The sequence below is a fragment of the Tympanuchus pallidicinctus genome, unplaced genomic scaffold (genome assembly GCF_026119805.1).
Source record: "Tympanuchus pallidicinctus isolate F22 unplaced genomic scaffold, pur_lepc_1.0 scaffold1, whole genome shotgun sequence".
NCBI lineage: Eukaryota > Metazoa > Chordata > Aves > Galliformes > Phasianidae > Tympanuchus > Tympanuchus pallidicinctus.
The window spans coordinates 66,688,282-66,709,454 of record NW_026294618.1 but is presented as its reverse complement, the minus strand read 5'-3'; the positions used below and the strand labels follow the sequence as shown (position 1 = coordinate 66,709,454).

The 21,173-nt window shown below is 36.1% G+C and overlaps 1 long non-coding RNA gene across 1 annotated transcript in view; it reads left to right on the top strand.

Annotated features, from left to right (window-relative positions):
* Positions 1–20,280: 20,280 nt before the first annotated feature.
* Positions 20,281–21,173, top strand: part of LOC128084111 (uncharacterized) — a 44,444-nt gene continuing 43,551 nt past the window's right edge. Inside the window, exon 1 of the long non-coding RNA XR_008208343.1 lies at positions 20,281–20,445. This is a non-coding gene — a long non-coding RNA (uncharacterized LOC128084111). The remainder of the gene's footprint in view (positions 20,446–21,173) is intronic.

Here is a 21,173-nt window from a genome sequence, read left to right as displayed (position 1 = left end):
TTGAGCTGCACTGTTTCAAGTTTATTTGTGTTCATCCAGACCCTTGGAGTGAAGGGCACTGTTAGTTTGTGCTCTCAGACCGCCTCATTCTCTAGGTGTAAGGGGAAAGCTGGCAAGGCACTGTAGTGCATATCCCACTGCAGCAGAACAAATGTTGACTGGCTGCAGAGGAGTTCATGGACAAGCTCTGAAAAGCTGAAAAGATTTTTGACTTGAGGGAGACCCTGACTGGGCAGGAGTGTGAGATGACCATGCAAGATCTTGTCAGATCACATTATTCATTTGTTTTAATGAGATGAGTACGTAAGGTGATGCCTGTAAAATACAGAAGTGCATTATTTGAACTCCTAATGGAATACAGCATGTTTGTTCTGCACCATAAGTGCTGTTACCAGCTTCCTATGCTGGTGTGGGGTGCAGTGATTTCCCCCTTTGTCACATTCCTGTTGTATACAGAGATTGTCCTTATTTTTGCCTGAAGTGCTAAAGGGCCTTTGTTGGGGTGACAGTGAAATATGAGTAGCATATGTCATGCACCAATTAGTGTTCATACTGGCAGAAATTCTGTGTGGGTATAGTGGTTGTGAGCAAAAGCTGAGCAGGGACACTGTTGAGGGTGTTCCTGGCCCACGTGACTTGGTTACCAACATCTTGTACTTGGGTACACCATACACTGACAGTGCTATGAACTTAGCCTCAGGCACCAAGTAGCTTCCCCTTATAGTTCTGTCCTTTGAACTGTGTTGTTTGTGAATATGTGTGTTTATACTTCCAGAAACCTACAGGAGACAAAAGAGGATAGTGCAGACACCTCCTTTTGCTGTGTATCATTTTGAAACTATGAAGTAAAGTTGATTCTTGATTCTGTATTTCTATTACAAGTATAGGCATTGGTAGCCAAACGTACATAAAATAACTGATTATTGTTAGTTATTACCACTCTCCAAGCCAAGAAACACAGAAAGTCAAAAATATATCTACCCCAGGATGAATCTGGATAGGATTTCCAGTATTCTAAGTAGATTAACTCATGTAACCTTGAAATAAATATTGCAATGCTTAGTAACTTCAATGGGACAGACGTAGTTCTGATTCCCTTGGAAATCTAATTTCTATATGCTTAAATAACTGAATGTGATTGCAGATTATTCACAGAGGTATATATAAATGGCTGTATCTGTGAACACAAGATTTCAAACATACATAGGAAGCCATGTTTAAGTGTAGACTAAAGAAGATGTTAAGATGTATCATTGATATCAAATAATTATTTTTTAAAAAAGGAGAAATAATGGTATGAATGCCTTTTTTTTTTTTTTTTTTTTTAATTCACTGGGCTCCATCATTATTCCTTGAGCTGTCATTGTGACTAGTGTTGTGAAAGATGAGTTTTACTGAATACTGTGCAACCCAACATACTGAACTTGTATTCTTGTGATTTATTAATGTGCTAAAATTTGCATAATTAAAGAGGTCCGTGTGAGGCCCATTTAAAGTACAGAAGTTACATGCTTGCAAATTTCTGCATGATTAGCACATTCAGCATTACAAGCAGTATTCCTTTTCTACTGGCAGTTGCGTAGTTGCAAATAACACGTTTTCAATACAGTTACTTTTAACCTGTCCTTGTCACTGGTTATGCTAATAAGTGTTCCAGCTGTGTGAAACGAGAAGGTAATTTCATGCGGCTAAATAGATGCTAAAAGTACAGTCAGTAAGAGTAGAAAACTGAGTTTAAGAGTGTGTCACTCTTAATAGTGGGCAAACAGCAAAACGTTTATGTAGAGCTTAAGTTTAGATAAACATCTAAAAGGTCAAACATTTCTCTAAACTGCCCCAGAAGCAGAATTATTACCTGTTGACAGGACATAGAATTGATTAATTAACTATACAAAGAGAAGAACATATCTGCCAGAAACATCAAAGAAAAGCTGAGAAAAATGTGTAAGAAAAAATTGCCCAAAGTCTGTGTTCCTGTCTTTGTCAGTTCAAATATATATACATCTCTTATATCTTTATACCATACTTGGCCACCTTTAAATTAAATGATATATTAAATGTTGTTGTTTCCTCTGCAAAATTTTCTAAACAGCCATTTAAAATGCTACACTGAAGTGTTCTATCAAAGTACAAGACAGAAGTCTGGCACTTATTTCTAGAACATTTGTGGAGGATTGGAATGCTATGGCAGTTCTTGCTACAGAGATAGAAGCACTATGGAGCAATGGAAGGTGATAAAGAACAAAAAGTAGCTCACTCTTTCTGATGATCATTGACAGCTCAAGGAGAATGTGATCTCTATCTAGAGATGTCACTCCCTCAGCTGCTAACCCTCATAAGGATGAGGAGGGGTGGACCCAAAGTCCCCGCCTTCCAGGCACTCAGGTGCACTGCTTGGACCTTAATTCCCTGGGTTATCCATGTCTTTTCTCCTTTGTGCTCAACCACTGGTTAAGGTTGTGACCTGGCAATTCTCACACACTCCACTCTCACAGCAGGAACCAATGATTGAAAAGGCTGGGGATAAACTCCTACTCTTCTGTGATCCAAAATATACGTACATCACAATGCATGTACAATACCCATCATGATGTAGAATATCAAGGCACTGTAGATGATTTCTAACTATCTTTTGTGATTTTGTTGGGCCAGTACTTGGTGTTCCTTCAGGACGTATATCTTCTTCAAGAACCAGTAACAGTTCAGGTTCGCATTTACTGGTTCCCGAAAGTTTGACAGCTCACCACCAGATGTCATGATGATGACTCACGGACACAGGAGCATGTCGGAGTGATGTTACTCACACCAATGGTCCTGGGAATTTAACCACGGGAGTAGTACTCTATACAGACTCCCTACAGAGTTTAATTGGTACAACGAGGAGGCGTAGGTCTGTCCTCCCTAGTTGGATACAGGCCATGTTTCTGTCAATATCTCTCCTTGCACTGGGGCATGTTACGGCTTTTGGTACCACACCCTTTGGCCTGATATCTGTGGCTGGACCATCATATGGGTACCAAAGGGTGAGGGATACTAATTTGCCACTTGGTCATGATCAATGTTCCCTTTGCAATGAAAACTAGGGTATCAACTTTTATCTCTTCTAGCAATGTGCCGACTACCGGAGGGTTTACTGAACCCCCAGCCTTCAACAATCTCCCCCAAGGTGCAAGTAGGCCATACCATTTCAGTTCTACTTGTACTTTCCAAGGCCATTTTCCCTTATGTTCTCTGCATTCTAGGTCATCCAGGGCAGGGAGCAGAAGATTATTCATGGTGCCATTTTGCCACTTGAGTGAGGTGTCTTTACCTGTGAACAGGGAAGCGCAAGTTGTCTGCAACATTCTTAAGGTACTGGGTCTGGCGTCCCTTGGTATCTTATTCAAGTCCCACAGGGTGTCAAAAAGCCTATTGGTCCACCTCCACATGGACTGTGAATGTGCCTTCAGGATCCTGTTCTATCTTTCTATTAGGCCCGCTCCCTTTGGATTCTATTGCAGAAAACATTGCCATTTGATGTTGTTATCTTTGGCCCATTTCTGAACAGCTGCATCCATAAAATATGCATCACTCTTGATGACGTGTGGAGTCCTGTATGATATATCAGCTTAGTTCTTTAACAGTATACACTTGGTTTTCTTTTGGTACAAGATAGGCTTGCATTAGTCCAGTTGCTGTATTGACACATGTTAGAGTGCATCTGGCCTCTTCAGATCAAGGAAGGGAACCTATATTCAGTCTGCCACCACTGTAAAGATTTGTGTCCTCTAGTGAGATGGGTAGTTGTTTCCAGCAGAGGTCTTGGTCACATTCTTGAGCAAGTGTCACATTCCTGACATGCTTGGACAATATCCAAGTGTATGGGCAGTCCCCATGCTTTAGCCATGGGGACTCAACATGGTCCTCTTTCCTGCACATTGAAGTTTTTGTTGTAGCCATCGGGCAATGTCTTCTGCTGATGCATTTTCCAGTCATCCTATTGAAGCCAGTGTGTCAGTTTCATTGTTACAGTGGTAGATGTTTAGGGATGTGGTATGCCCGTATGTTCCTGTGTCTAACCATATTCCATATATCAACCCACATATCTTTGCCCCAGATAGTTGGGCATGGATTGTCCAATTCTGAGGCCCACTGTGCTATCCAGAGCATGAGCCCTCGGTAGACCGCCCAACTATTTGTGCAGATATTCAGTGTGCTTCCATCTGGCTCTTGAGTTATAACTGTCCACACAGCTCAGCTCACTGGCTTCTTCGTCCATCTCTCTCTTCAAACCGTATTGTTTTAGTAGTGAGATGATATGTGATGGCTCACCATCTACTTCGGTTTTCTCCACTGGATCCATCCATGTACCAGACATCTTCTAGAATAGGATATTTCCCTTCCTGTCCTGGATTCTCTTCTGTAAGAGTGATCATCATTTCTTCAGATGTCTTGTTGTGATATATTATTGGCTCAACTATCTTCTGCAATTCTTCCATCAGTGGAAGAAACTTTTGATTAATTTAGACAAAGTTACTTGATATTAAGCTATTAAAACCGTGAATAGTGGAAACTAATCATAACAATTTTTTTTTTTTTTCTATTTTTTCCTGGAAAACAGATTGTAGGCTCTATGTGCCTTCAGAAATTTTCTGTTATACACCTGAAACATATGCCCTAGCAGCGTAACAACTGAGTTTATTAAATCTGGTCCTTTAAAAAAGTAGCTACTCTGCTAAGTACAACTCTCTAATTTTTAAAAAAAATGGATATAGATGTTGTATGATTCAAAAGGTTTGAAATACAAATCGCTGGTTTATGTAGAGAGGGCTAAGCCTGTGCTGTAATGAGGAAAGACAGTCAGCAGATGGCAATGTTGTATAGTTGTTCGGGCAGGAGACAGCCACATCAGCAAGGGAGGGAAGCCTCTGATATTCCCTAAAAGCCCCAGAAGGAAAATGCGTGACTGCCGTAGGCCATCAGTGAGTTCACTTTCCACATACACTTTGGCTGAATGTTTGTGGAAACTTATTTAATTCTGATTACTATTTGTAATAACCCTTTAACATTTAACACCTGTAATTTGAAAGGGTGAGACCATTATCGTTTAAGAAGAACATGCTAATTAAACTAGTGCATTTCCATATTAAAAACAACAACAACAACAACAAACAAAAACAAAAAACAAAAAACAAAAAAACCCAACCAATTTCATAATTCTACATAAGTACAACGTGTTCTTTCCCACACAGATTGCATTTTTTAAAAAGGACAAGTGGGCCTGATGCATGTGATTTTGTTAGAATGTTATGTGATAATTTAACCAATCTGCTACTGCCTTTTCGGGTTAAAGCTTTGCAAATCAATGAATCAAACATATTTCTTTAAGGTCAAATAGAAGTAAGTAATCTCCTTAGAAATTACTTCTGGTTCAGGCATAATGCAGACTATTTTGTACATGAGTTATCTTCAGGTCTAATCCCATATGATTTCATTGGAAAGCTTCTCTTTGGTTTCAACAGGTTCCAGATAAGACCTGCTGTGCACTGCCAGCTAGAAAGTTACTGTAGATGTATTTCCACCATTTTTTCTTCTAACTACTGTGGAGAACTATTAAGGTGCTTTGATCTGAGAATATAAACTAAAGCTGCAAAATCTTCCTACTTCCAACTGCACTGAAGGCACTAGAACAAAGTAGAAGAGTTGTGATATATAACTCCAATGTACAAAATCTGTGCAACAGCTCAGAAAGAAGAACTTGGAAAAGCTTCTGTAAAATATAGGACTAACAGATGTCTTGGGAGGAGAAAAGTGAGTAATAGCTTAAATAAAACAATCTTTGGTTCAGATGATATTCCACTGCACACTGAAGCCTGAAGCTTTATGTTAGTAGCCAAAAGAGCAGGCATCATTTCAGGTGTCAGTGAAATACGAAATAGAAAGCTCACAGCACCCAAACAGAGTTTTTTCTAGCAGCTCAACCTAAAAGACAGAAATGGACGTGTTCAGTGAAAGATTAAAATGTAGTCATTTATACAGAAGTAATTGGTTAAGCAAAACTGACTTTAGAAACACTCTTCCATGTTTACACAGTAGGACCTGGTTTTGTTGTCAGTTGGGTTTCCCATAAGGTGTAAGATCTGTAAAGAAATGGCACTTGTTGTCAGACTTAGAGACGTATGTAACTTGAGAAGTAGTGTTAAATTAAAACTCCTGTCACACAGGAACTATTTACTATAATTTATGTCAAGGTTAATGGAGTAAAAAGTATTGGAGTATTTTAAGTGCTGATCAGACATGTAACCAATTAGTATCACTGCAGATTTTTTGCAGGTTGTGTACTGAAGGATATTTCACTAAATTGATGGGAGTTTTTTTGTTGTTGTTGGTGGTTTTTTTTTGTTTGTTTGTTTGTTTTGGTTTGTTTTTTTTTGTTGTTGTTGTTTTTGTTAGTTTTTTTTTTTAACAGAAAGTTGAAAGAAATATAGAAATTTTATATAAACTGAAAATCAGTAAGGGAAATCAAAGTACAAAGTTTTCAATGATTTATGTTGGTGTGGTTACACAGTAATTGTTAGTGTTGGAAATGCCTGTTGTAACAAAGTGCTAGACCAAAGAAATACAGATCAGTTATTAATAGCAGCTGTATTCAAGTGCTGTTTGTGTAGCATACAGAGTAGCATCTGGGAGTCAGGAACAGAGATTATAGTTTGGATTTAGATGTGGCCCAGGGCATTGAACTAGGAAAAATTAACAAAGGGAATTATGCGGTGTTTGATTAAAACCCCTGATTGCTTCAGTTGTTCATTTAAACACAGAACTAACACATTATGGCAGTTGTTAAAGCATTTTAAATGTTCTTACAGTGTTTTGCTTATGTTTTTCTATATCTAACATGGAGGAGTTAAATCTCTTGTCTGTTCTGACACAGTTTACTCGTGTCAGTTTAGGCAATTTATTTCTGAACTGCAATTTTTTAAGTTTGGGAACTGTCTTGAGATTCTCAGGTATTTTTCACATAAGTGAATTTTTCTTTTTTTCTTGGGCTATATGGATAGTGGGTCAATCTCAAGCAATGCAGTTAGTATGCTTTGAGAAGTTAAAGCTTTTGTTATATACCACCTATCAGAGGGAAATACTGAATACTTGTGTTGGTGCTTGCAGTATTTAAGTCTAGCCCAAGACTGTTTATTCTTGATATGTTTTTAATGTTCTGTACTTTGGATGAGGATCCATCCAGGATGAAACAGCATGGAAGAGCACCTGTCTCTACTTATTCATCCCCCTTTAATGCACTGATAGAATAATAGAATTGCTTGGGTTGGAAAAGAACTTAAAGACTATCAAGTCCAACCTCAGCCTAACCATATTATCCTAACTTCAACAACTCTCCACTAACTCATGTCCCTGACCACTATGTCCAAAAGGGTTTTAAATACATTCAGGGATGGTGACTCAACCACCTCCCTGGGGAGTCTATTCCAGTGCTTAAGAACCCTTTCTGAAAAGGAGTTTTTCCTGATATCCAACCTAAACTTACCCTGGCGCAACTTAAGGCCATTTCCCCTTGTCCTGTCACCAGTGAGAAGAGACCAGCCCAGCTCTTGCTGCAATCAACATTCAGATTTTGGAAGAGAGCAATAAGATCTCTCCTCAGCCTCCTTCCCCACACTGAACAGCCCCAGTTCTTTCAGTTGCTCCTTGCAGGGCATGTTCTCCAAGCCCTTCAAAAGCCTTGTTGCTCTTGTATGTACGTATCTGTATTAATACAAGCAAAAATGTGGACTTGAATTCCTCCATGTGGAAAAAAATGACATCCACAGACGTTTATCGACACTTACTGAACATTTATGGAGACTAAACAGTGGCTGTGAGCACAGTGAGGTAGGTGGTGGTGGTATGTTTCAGCAGTGGTGACAGTGACGTGAAAGACAAGCCATGTTCTGGGTAGCTATGCAGATTGTTAAAAGAGCAATGTGCAGGTTCTTGTTCATATCTGGTGAAAATGCATAGTTAATGGTGATAAGTATATTTGAAAAATAGTATTTTTTAGCTGAGAATTTTCTCGATCAAATAGTGTTATTGTGCTCTTTTCATCTGTTGCAAATTTCCATGGAAATAGACAGGAGGAATTACTTTTGGAGTGACATCTTTACAGGGCCTGAGCAATATGTGGAGTCGATCAGTGGCCTTATTTCATTTTTATCAGCCTTTTAGTATTTCAGATATTGGGCACATATTATGGAGTTTTCTACTGTTTCTACAACACAACACTACCTATGAGAGTGGTTTCTCAAATTTAGATGTCAAGTTGTATTTTTGGATGTGAGAGTACAAATTTGTAAGCTGTATACTTTCATGCACAGTTATGAGATTGTTGGTAAATATTCAAATAAATTCATATAGACACCAAAGAAAATAATTCATTAGTACAGAAAAGAACAATTCTATTTTCAACTTATTGTCAGCATTTGATGTTAGAGGGAATATGTGTTAGCTGACACAGGCAATATTTTTTATTTTCAAATGATACTTGTAAAGTAAAAAAATATATATTTGATACATTGAAGTCTTGAGACTTAGCAAACTAAACCCTGAACTTAGATTTTATGATATATAAAGATTTTCAATTATCTTTAAACTTAAAACAGAAAATGATGGATTCCAGGAGCCTATGGATTTTTGAAATTAAGGTTAAGCTTCAATTTATTCATATTTCAGACTCCTTAATTAAAATGAGGAAGACCGAAATCAGATTTCATCAGGTAGTATTACAATCATAGTAGATTTTTTTTTATTGGAGTATGGCAGTATGAACAGCCCTCAGATCAGGAACTGCTACCTAATGATCTAAGACAACTAATATACATTAATTTCATGAAATGGAAAGCAACCTGCTTTCTGATATAAAGTTACGGTATATTATGTTGTTAAAATTTCCTGGATGATTGCATTCATTAAGCTTAATGACAAAAAGGGGAAGAATTGGAAGAAAATTGTAAAGCAGTGCATGAGATCTGAATAAAAAGCCTCCTCACAAACTGCATAGAGAGCAGTTAGCAGACAGTGGCATGCTTCTGGTTTTCTGTTTAATGCTGCAAGACTTGCTTTGCCAGAGCAGAGCAGAGTACTGGTAGCTCTGGAAGCTTATGCACTTCCAAAATTGTGTGCAGAGTACATGAAAATCCATTGATTGCTGATAGTTATGGTCCCTTTAGGATGTTAACATAGTCAGGGTAATCAGGTAGGCAGGGGTACAGGACCTGTACAAATGGAAGTGTCCTCCGACTCTTCAAAAATATATTTATGGGTCAAGTTCTAAGTACATGCACAAAAGGAAAGGTGCAAACATGCTGATAAGATGTGATCACAATTGCATCCTTTTAGAAATTACAGGACGGTGCATGAGCCTACTTTCTAGTATCTCTTTGATTTTGAAATTACCTGCAGATAAAGCAGATTGAACTTCACAGACAACAGTCAACTTGATTTGACAGAATGAACTTGGAAGAAAATGTAGTGTTCTCTGAAGGGATAATAGGAAGTATTTTGTGAAAAAAGAAATCTGGGAACATTATCAATGTGGACAAATTGGTCAGCCAGAAGCCTATTAAAAATAAAACATCAAAGTAATTAGTGATATGGTAGAATACAAGGTTAATTAGTCTAATCACTATGATATTAATTATTAAAAGTAATCAGCCCTGGGACACTTAAAGAAGTGCTCTTGCTAAATGTTTAAAAATTTTACAAAAGGTTCTTACGTTTTGCTTCCAGCACAGCTTATGTATAAACACTTCAAAATGCACACTGTCTTGGGATATTTGCATTACAAGGCACTTGATACAATGGATCTCAAAAATTCTGCCCCCATAATGTTATGAATCATATTGCTAGAGCTGACTTTATTGTTTTTCTCCAGGACAGATCAGGGAAACAAAAAGGTTTACAGTAGCATGAGATTTCTGAATCAAAGCCTATCTTGAGGCATAATTAAAGGAGGTAGTCTAATTATCTAAAGTCAAAACTTTATCATCCTTTGCCCTTAATGCACATACGATAACTTGGATGACATTTAATTAGAAGAAAAACATGGATTAATACTTATTTAATATCCACAGTAGAAGTTTCCCTCAGATGCTAAGATACAGTCCAGTGAATTGAGAGCAAATATTTAGCCCATGTCTCCACCAAAATAAATAATTTGTAGCAAGCAATTAGCTAAGTTTCTACTCTTTTTGCATTAAGGATATTATTTCTTTGGGCTTAGCAGCTCTCTAATGAAAATATTCAAAATACAGAAGTTTAAATGCTATTGTTAAGCTGTAAATGAAAGGAATAAATCACACAGTTTTATTTGCTTTCCTGATTAGATGGATGGTACCCACAGCTCCAGTGTAGTAAAATTTGTGTTGGATTTAGCTTTCTGTTCTCACTTGTGAATGTAAATTGTCTCTCTCAGTACTTTATGAAGGTGGCTAGGCAAAATATGTTCTTTTTAATATCAGAGAATTTTTAAGAGGGGAAAAAAACACACCAAAAGACCTGTATTTATTACCAAGTCTTAATAGCACTGCTTGATCAATGTCTAAGTCATTGTAGGAAAGGAATACAGCAGGAATGCAAGCTACTGTGGATACAATAATGTTCACACTCAACACTGTAGAACTTTGTGGAGTAGTGCAGTGAATCTGGAGTATCTTTGCTTTAAGTAAGTAATATCTAGAAAAGTTTTATTTCTTGGACTCTCTTTTTATCAGAAAGAGCTAAGGGGTAACACAAAGCACAACTTTATGTTCCAGAGCTGCTTGTCCAGTTGAGAATATCGGATATGTGAATAGTAGCTCTCTGCCTAGAACCGCTATACATTTTTAGGCAGGTCAGGGAACTGATAAAGGAAGTCTTGTTACCTGAAGATGAAGAATGATCTTATGACAATCAAGAAAAAAAATGTTATGAAGAAAGAGAAGTACTAATCCTTCCAAACACTTAGCATCTTAAAGTTATGTAAGCAGAACCTGGACATGAAAAACTACTATTGAACCTCAGAATCAAATGTACTACAATACAACTTGAAAACTTGGAACCGTGATTCAATTTTTGCATGAGTTATTGTCAATCGCTATGCTGCATGAGTAAAAAGATATTTCCATATACTTTTTAAAGAAAACGTCAAGTGTTAATTAGCGTTTAATTAAATAGCTGTGTTGTTTTTTTTTCTGTAAACTTTTCAGTAGACCTTCCCCTTGTTCTGTCATAGATGCTCTACTTCTTAGAACAACAACAGGTAATAAGTAAATTCCCAAGACAGAACTCTAAAGTGAAAGTTATTTAAGTGAACTTTTAAGTTTATTTTAAGTTACATCTTCTAAGAAAGAGTTGTATACTAGAGTATGGTGATACATACTGGAACACAAACACTGGTTTCTGTCAGCCTTTACATGATCTGCAAATTTTAGCTTTTGTTTTATGAAATCTGACTACAGTTGCTGAAATTTCTTGAAAGCATGAGTCAGGTTCAGATAAAGTGGGATTGTCTGCCTGATTTTCTAAAACACCTTGGGGAACAAGTTAAATAACTGGTCCTTCCACTGGAGTAGATGTTATTGTAAATATCAGTAATTCAGATTTTTCTAGGACAATTGTTCCTTTTTTCTCTTTCTCTTTATAAAAGAATGTGAAGAAAATGTAGGGAGGATAAAGATTATATCAACTGTGAAGCTGTATCCATGCTACATAAAGACCTTCCTTTGGCCAGTGCAGGAACAATCTGGGGACAAATAAATCTTATATTTTTATTTCTATTTTATTTTCAATTTAACACATAATTCAGCGGAAAAGAATCATGGGAACATTCAAGTTTAGCAGAAAGCGAGACAAGTATAGAAATTTAGATGCTACATAAATGGATTACACATTCCATTTTAACCAAGGCGTGTTAGATGCTTGCAACCCGGGAAAAGTTTTGAAACAACAGCAATCAAAAAACAACCTTCCTCCACTCCCACAAAAAAACAAAACAAAACAAAACAAAAAAAATGCTTTACTACCCATGTCTTACACATTGACATTTCAGAACTTCATTCCAGCTAATCCTGAAATTTTTGTATCAATTTATATTTTATATTTTTATATTCTAAAATAGTCTATTTATTTATCTAATTTTTATTAATTTATTTCTTTATTTGTTTTTAACCTGTTGCTCTTTTATTATGTCTCCTGAGGAAGAGTGCAATAAGAAGGAGAGTTAGGGAAATGTCTCCCTGGCACCATCTCCCACCTTGTAGTGAACAACTTTTTGTTTGAATCTGCCATCTTCCACCATCCATGGTTGAGAGCAACCAAACAAGCCATAACGAAAAAAGAAGGAAAGAATATTATGTTCCTGATTTGCAGCCCAAGGTTTCTTTAGATGTAGTTACCAAGATTTAAGAAGGGTAGGGCTTCCTACAGGTAACAGAATTAGTCAGAATAATAACATTTACTGTTTTAAAACAGAAAGAGAGTTGGAGGTAAGCCAGAATCTCTCAATAATATCTAACCTATGGAAAAAGAAGGGAACTTTATATAGCAACATATGGTACTGCTCACTGCTGGAGACATCATTCTATGGAAAATGCTTTCTGAATTTGGATCCAAGGTGCCAATTCCCATGTTCTGTTTTAGGGATGGAAAACTGAGAGCTACTGCAATTGCCCAGGAATGTATTTTAAGATGGTAAAGTAAAATATGGTAACCACAAAGCCCTAAATTCCAAATTTAATCTCTCTCCATCTCTCTCTCGTTTGGAGCCTATCTGATAATTTCAGTGGAATCATGGCAGGAGAAAAGGGTAGAAATGTGATTTGAATTTTCTTCCAGAAACAATGTACACATTAATCTCTGAATATAAAATGGCCATTGATCCAAGACTGATCTGTATTCATATATGAGTACTAGCTGGTATTCTGTGAAGTACAATGCACATTTTGAAATCACAAATTATTACAGCAGATTTTTAAGAATTCTCATAAGCCTCGATTTCTCTTTATTGCATTTACGAAATAAATGTAGGGACTCCCAGAAGGTGAATGTAATATTATTTTATGCTCATCTCTCATCAGAGACTCTGCCAGAAGTTTACAAACATCAGTAAAATTTCACTGTGCTGCCACCTGGGAAATAACTTTTCTTACACCCATGTTACAGATAGGTAAACAGGAGTTAAATAACTTGGTCTGAATCATGTAGCAAATTGGGAATCGAGTTCTGACACTGTCTCCCTCACTCAGGACTAAACAGAAAGCATTTTGCCTCATGTTTTATTTACACTGTGAATCTGTTTTATTGGAATAAGTTGCTGTTTCTTTCTTCTGAATCATCCAAAACTTGGCAACATTTTTTTTTAGTAAAGCTTTCAGATACTCAGGCTGGTATTTTTAGCTTAATATTATGTTTATTTTCACCTTTGGTTGTTTTTAACATTTGTGTACGTATGCTGGAAGCTCAGAGTGATAACAAAGCACAAATAATTTTTTGTGATTCTTTTTAAGATATGCTCCCAACTGAAAACAGGACAACCATGGCTTTTGGATCAGTTCCTCATGGTTATATTTCTCCATCATACTCCTCCATTAATTTTATTTTTCCTTGCACAGTAGCCTTTCACTTTTCTAATATTTTTACAGTTGATAAGGCATGCCCAAGAGAATGAGGATCTTTCTTTTTCCTATTGTGCATTCTTACAAGATTGTCAACTCAGGGTAGACTGACAAGTAACCAACCTAACACAATCGTCTTTGTTGCCTCTTCCAGCCCAACTATCATTCTCCTTCCAGTCCAAAGTGTGGCATCGGACAATTAAAATGCATCCATGGAGAAACTTTAAAGGTAATCTCATTTCTCTTTTACGTGTGATATTGTTTATAAAGGCAGAAGGAGCACTACTTTTGAGGGCCTTACTTCCATGCAAAAAAATAGGTCATTATTGTCTCACTATTAGAAATTTCAGAAATTATTTCTATATTATATATATATATTTCTATTATTTCTATATTTATGGCAAAGAAAACTTGCTATGTTACTGTATCAGCGACTGTAAAAATTTAGGGAGATCCTTTCAAGAGAAAGCCACCAGTACTAACATGGGAGACAGATACACCAATTGGTTTTCTCTGAATTTGGCACTGAGAGGGACAATTGTTAGAACAGATGGGAAGGTACACTATGATAATTCTCTCTGTAATAAACAGCATCATTATTTAAAATATATATCCCAATTATACTTCAAATACTTGTTTAGGGAGCAATCAGTGGAGGTCCATTATTGAATACTTACTATTAAGTCTGTTCCCAGATGAAATCTAGTCATATGATGCATTAATTAATACCAGCGAGGTGACTGTACAAAGCAGGATTAGCAACGGTATCTGTATATGAAGCAATGTAAATTAACAAAATGGAGAAAACATTCATAAAGACTTGAAACTACCCAGACTAGCTGTTTGCTTCACATGGTGCCTCCAGTTTTTTCATGGATTAGTCAAGCATCACAACAGTAACTAGATAACTGCTTACTATTTGGGCAAGTGACAGCCATACCTAATATACCCAGGAGACAAAAAAATTTATAAAGCATATGGGAGCAGCCAGAAGATGGGAGATTAAAGACATTTTTGAAGAAAGAAGTGAAAGGAAAAAAGTAAATCTGAAAGAGACATTCTGAGGTGTTGGAGAGAAACAGGAAGTAGATAATCCCCAAACAATTTATCCTCAGGTTTAAAAATATGATTTCCTTTATGTTAAGTGATTAGATCATGGGATCCAACCTTATTGCTTTCTACACCGCATTGAACAAACAGGAATTGTCTTAGGCCACATATAAAACTTATAATACAGTTAAAGTATTTAAGTAACAAAACTTTATTTTTAAATGTATTTTTTTTATTAAAATAAAAAAAAAAACAGAGATCAACAAAGATATAAAACTGGGGAGATATTTGATCTGCAAAACTAATGCATCAGTGTTCGGATTGAATGTCGTAGTAAGTTCTCAAGATGTTGTCAGAGATTTTTGATGAAATTTTACTCCTTCTGTGATTCATTCTGGACAACAATTGTTCACAAACATACGTACTACCAAAAAGCAATGAACCAAATAGGTCATGGCTGAGAAGAAAAGGATGCTTTTCTCTCTTAAGATAAGGCTGATAAACATCTGGTAAAGAGAGATGACCAAATTTTTCTTTGAGTGAATGTCTGATTGCAACTTATACATTCCATTTGAAAATTCACAGGTAATGTATTTATGTCGAGTGAAAATGGAGACACGAGTATACAAAAGAAACTGATGATTTTTTTAGAAATGTTGAAACATATTCCCAAACTCTTTTATAAAAACAGAAAGAGTGGCTGCATATTTTTCACTGTTCACAGGACTGTGTTTAGTCAACACATCAAAATACAAATCATTATTTGCCATCACTTGAGCTTGCCATAATTTAAGTTTCATTTCAAATGCTGTTCTGTTTTGAAACATAGAACAGATAAGTTGATTTCCGCTTTGAAGATACCTTTTAGCTCATTTAAAATAATGGTGAAATCCACAAAAAATGCTAACTCTATGAGCCATTTTTAATCTTCACATTCTGGCACAGATTTTCCCTTTGGTTCCATAAAATACTTGATTTCAATTTGCAAATTATAAAATCCTTTTGCCATTTTACCCTGACTTAGCCACCTCTCTTCAGAAAAGTAAAGGATGTCCCCATAATTAGCATCCAGACTTTTAAGGCACTCCTAGAATTGGTAATTAATCAATCAATCCCTTGAACTTCATGAATTTCACAGTTTTGATAATGATTTGCATCACATTATCAATTTTTAAGGCTTTGCATATAAATTTTCTTTGTATATGATGCCATGATATTTCATCGAACGTAAGTCAGTGGTAGCCATTGCATTGCCCTCTATTAATTTTATAAGCCCTTCTTTTTTACCAATCATCACTAGGGTGCCATCAGGAACTGTACAAAATATGTTGACAGAAGTTATAGAAAATTAATTCAATGTACTTGTTTACTGCAAATTTAGAGATTTAGTTGTGTGTTTGCACCAAAGAAGATATTTCTTCAGTAATATATTTGTTATCAATACCTCTAAAGAAAATGGCAAGTTGAGCCATATCTGTAGCATCAGTACATTCATCTATTCAAACGAACAGCTTTACTCTCTTAATATCTTTTGATTGATTTTCCCAATTCTTCTATTTACCTGTAAATAGAACATTTTAGAAAGATTCATTTTTTAAAGTCAGGACAAATTATATCTGCCATGCTTTCCAAGCATTGCTTAATAAAATCAGTTTCAGTACAAAGCTTTGAGTGTGGGGTGGTTTTGTTTGTTTGTTGTTTATTTGTTTTGTAATCAACAGAATATAACAGCTTAACTAGCTTTTACAATAGAGTCTGTTTGAGTCTTAACATTTTTAAAAAAGATTTTGTTTTAACAAAATTAAGTAGGTGATACTCCCTTTTCTTATCCTTGGAAAACAAATGCCAATATTTATGACATTAGATAAAGAGGGTAAGCTGAGGAAGAAAATTCTGATAAAGAGGGGAAATATGCAGTCTGAGATGGAAGTGTGTATTGAAGACACTGCTCTGATACATTCTACCAGTAAGAAATCTATTCTAGACCTGGAAGAAGTTTAGAGGAAGAAAAAGTGAAGTCAAACATTAAACATTAAGGAACAGATGTAAAATATTCATATTACAAAACAAAATTTTTGGAGCAATCAAAGCAAAGTAGATAGAATCTGTGGAATAATGATTGTTGCTTAGAATGTGAATGCATAGTAAGTCCTGTGTATTCTAGCCAACTTTTTGTTACCTTAATGGTGAATCAAGGAACTAAAAGCCACTTTTGATGTGGATGTGGCATGCTCTTTTCCTCCCATATTTATGGTGTTTATAATACTATTTGTAATATAGGTGCTATTTCCAGGATACCAACTTACTGTAAAATGGAAACGATGTTTCTTTTTTTCATCTGCATATGCTTGTATATCTTATGAAGTATCTTTTGTTATGTTCCTGTTTGGCTGTATGATTAATGCTTTCTACAAGTGAACTCTCAAGATTACAGTAGGTTTTCCCAAGGTTCTTAAAATAGAATATTTCACTGTATCAAAGGAGAGCAGAACTAATGCAGGGTACTGTTGGAGCTCATGTTAAACAAAGATATTTCTGTTTAGCTGCAAAATTGTTTTCTTCTCAGGTGTATTGTTTTCCTGCATCCTGAAATATAAATATACAAATATAAGTATATAAAACACATACATGCTACGTAAATGTTATCTTATTTCCGTTCTACTCATAAAATGAGAAATCATACTGAAAGAAGGATGAAATTTTAAAGCCAATTTTATTTGCCCAGCGGTGATGATGATGCAGCCTTAATATAGGTAGTTTTTTGCTTTCCCCATTCTATTGTAGTAGGGAAAACTGTCTTTATCCAACACGCCTAAACTCACAAAGATTTTAAATCAAAATAGCGAATCAGGTGCCTGAATCATATAAACATAAACCTGAACGAGTGCTCATGAAACTTAACTGATCCCATTACCTTCTATCTTGTTCTTAAAATATTAAAAATATAGGGAAGTAGATTTTCACCCTCTGTGGCTTGCCTCATAATTTGTTTCATTTCCTCCACTGTTAGATAGTCAGAACAGTTTTCTCAAATGCAACTGTAAGTCTTAGGAGCACATCTGTCTAGTTTCCTTCACCAACTGCAAAAAAGGAATTACTTTCCAAGAGGTTTCCATCGTGAACTTTGATGGAAGGGAGAAGACAATGTCCTCTAGGTGCAGTGTCATTTGAGTTATACAAAGGAACATGGCGTCTGAGTACTCATGAGAATACATAAACAATGGACAGTTTGCCTTGAAAACAAAACCACTTTAACTAACAAAGCTCTCACCAAATGTGCCCATAATAACAGTACAATGACTTCATTGTCAAGTTTAGTTATCATAGGCCAAATGATGCAGTCTGTGGTTGCTGCCATACTGTACACTATAACAACAACAAAAATACATACATTGAAAATGAAAAGAACAGTGGCTTCCAAGGGCAGAATCTCACACAGAGAACTTTGGAATGAGGATGGCCATTCTTGCAGGGAATGAAGTCACCTTTCTTTGATATAGGATTATCAATGCATTTCCATTTTGTATCCATCTAGGAAGGAGATTTTTTTTTTTTTACAAATTTTGTGTTATATAGTGCATATATTTATACAACATCATGAGTGGTTTCTAAGTTCTGCAATTATACTCTCTTGGTCAGGAAATGTTTGTTTCCTGTTCATAAATAAAATAAAGGTTACTTCTGGGATGGCAAATTGCATCAGGGGCAAAAAAAACCTTACTGTTCTCCATTATGTTAAAGTGATGTACTTTATACAAGTGAGAGTCCAGCACAACACTGCTCTCAAAGGAGTAAATAATGGGTTACTTGTTGAAAGTCGCTGAAATTTGGACACGACATACAATCAAAGCATTGCATATATTTCTTCCATATTGTTTATCTAGTTAATTAAGCCATTATCCAAAGTAATTAAATTATTTAACCTAGAACAGTTGAAATATTCAGTCTCTTTAATTTTTTTTTTTCAATAAACCACATGTGAGAAATGGGTCATAATAAGATATTGTAATTGATAGTCATTTTTGTTATCAGGAAGAAAAATAACTGAAACATGATAAAATTAGTCATAGTTACCTTAGTGAATTGGAAATAGAATGTGTAGAGATGCCTATGTATGCAGCAAAAATCTAGTCATTAAGATAATGTGAGCTATTTGACAAAATAGTGATGTACTTTTTAATGTGGGTATAACTACACTAATATGTCTTAAACATTTGCCTATTTTTGTTGAGGAATAGATTAAAAAAAAAAAAAATCTGGTCCACTGACTTCTGATTGGATACAAAATTTCAAAATGATTCAAAATATAGAATCACAGAATCTCAGGGGTTGGAAGAGACCTCTGGAGATCATCTAGTCCAACCCCTTGCAAAAGCAGGTTTCCTACAGTAAGTTGAACAGGAAAGCACCCAGATTGGTCTTCAATATCTCCATAGAAGGAGATTCCACAACTTTCTGGGCATCTTGTTCCACTGCTCTTTTGCCATGAAAATTAAGAAACTTTTCCTCGTGTTTATAGGGAACCTCATGAATTTCAATTTTTGTTCATTGTCCCTTTTTCTACTGTTGCATGTCAGTGAAAGTCTGCCATTGTTGAATTGACTCTCACACTGAGATCTCAGGGAGCTTCTCTTCTCCACATTGAAGAGCCCCAGGTCTCTTAGTCTTTCTTCAAAAGGGAGATTTCTGCCATTAAAAAAAAAACAAAAACAAAAACAAACAAACAAACAAAAAAAAAACCTGAAAACACAAAAAACAACTGAATCTATGAGCACGGACTTTGCCTGACACTTGTAATAGTCAGACTTTTTTGTCACAATTCTTGGAATGCAAGACTCAATACAACATCTTCATATCTCTTCAATGTTTTCCTCCACTCTGTCAACAGGTGTTTAATTCTCAAAATCCGTAGTTGTTTCCATTCTACTTTCTTCAGGTTAGGTTCCAGAGGTAAAAGCTACTGATATTCTTCTAGTAAATTTTATGTCTACACTGGATCATTTGTTTAATCAGGAGCAGATTCAAGTGTCTAAAATATCCACCATGCTAATCTCTTTTCTTTTTTTCCTAAGGTGTAGTATTTTGAGATAATGTTTCAACTAGGAAATACTACATAGGATTCAGAAATAATGCTGTATATTTTTCAGGATCCTGTGAACCAGACCTGGTTTAGCTATCTCAGAATAAGAATTACAGTCTACGCATTTCAGGACCTACAGGTGGGCAGGTAAAGGACTGGCATAGTGCAGAGGAACAGTGATAGGGGAGCAGTAGTGGTACTTCAGGAAAGGCTGAATGTTGAAAGGGTTTTAGGAGGCTGTGGACAGAAAACACACGGTTCAGTGAGACTTTCGAGGCCTCTGAATTGTCTCCTCCTCTTCTTCTAACTTCTTTACCTCCTTTCTCCCTTTCTCTCTTTGAGGTTTTAAAACTTATATTCTACATCTTCTTGTAATCTACAAACAATTCCTTCTCCATTGGTTCTACCTTCACATGCCCTCTTCCTGTTTCAGAGGCCACACCAGCAGACAGTTTTCCTGATTAACTGCTGGGGTTGCCCTACCTGGGCCTGCCCTAATGAAGCTTCCTTGGCAGCAGCTGCTGGGGAAGACCATAACATGAACAAAGAGCAGTGAGGTTGCATTTAGTGTGTCCTGATATTAAGCCTGTATTATATGTATGTGAGACTGTTATAATGGTTTCCCCTGAAGCGTGTCTGGTGGATGTGATCTTGCTGTAACATGGGACCAAGCTGGAGAACAACTTTGTTCTGGAGGTATGCTATTCCCACAAAAATATAACGAGGAAAATGTGCATTTGTCAAGGGTGAGTTGTGTTAATGAGAGCATCCATGGCTAGCTAACAGCTGAAGTAATATAAATTCCAGGCATAAAGCTGTTCTTTGGAATAGGTACACTTTTTTGTTATACAGAACAGGTACAAATAAGAAAAAGAAAACCCATATAGATAAAGTGTAGCTTGCTTCAGTTTGTATAATGAAGAAGGGTGGCAGGAAGTGATGTGAGCAGAGAAGCAGAAGAGTTTATACTTTAGAGGAAAGTATAAACTCACAAAAAGTGGACAAAACCTGTTTTCTCTTTTTTTTTGGATTTGTATTTAAGTACTTTGGGGTTGGATGCTGGGATATGATGCGCAGAAGTGGAATTGTGTCATTTTACAGTTGTGGGTCACATTCAGTTTGATGTGCAGTGATTCAGAGTTACTTGCGCTGTTTTTTTTCCCCTCATGTTGTCAGCTATCTGCTGACAACTGCCATTGACAATGACAATCTTTTTGGCCCTTACTTACTACTATAGTCATCTTTGGGCAGCTGAGTAACTCTTTATGGGATGTCAAACAGACAAAGAACCTCTTGAAGTAGACTCCTGATGCTATTTTAGGCTGTTGAATACAGGAAAGTGGTAATGCTTTTTTCTTTTTTTTTTTTTTAATAAGCATGTCCAGATGAATTTATGAATAATGTTGAATAGAAATGGAGCTTCA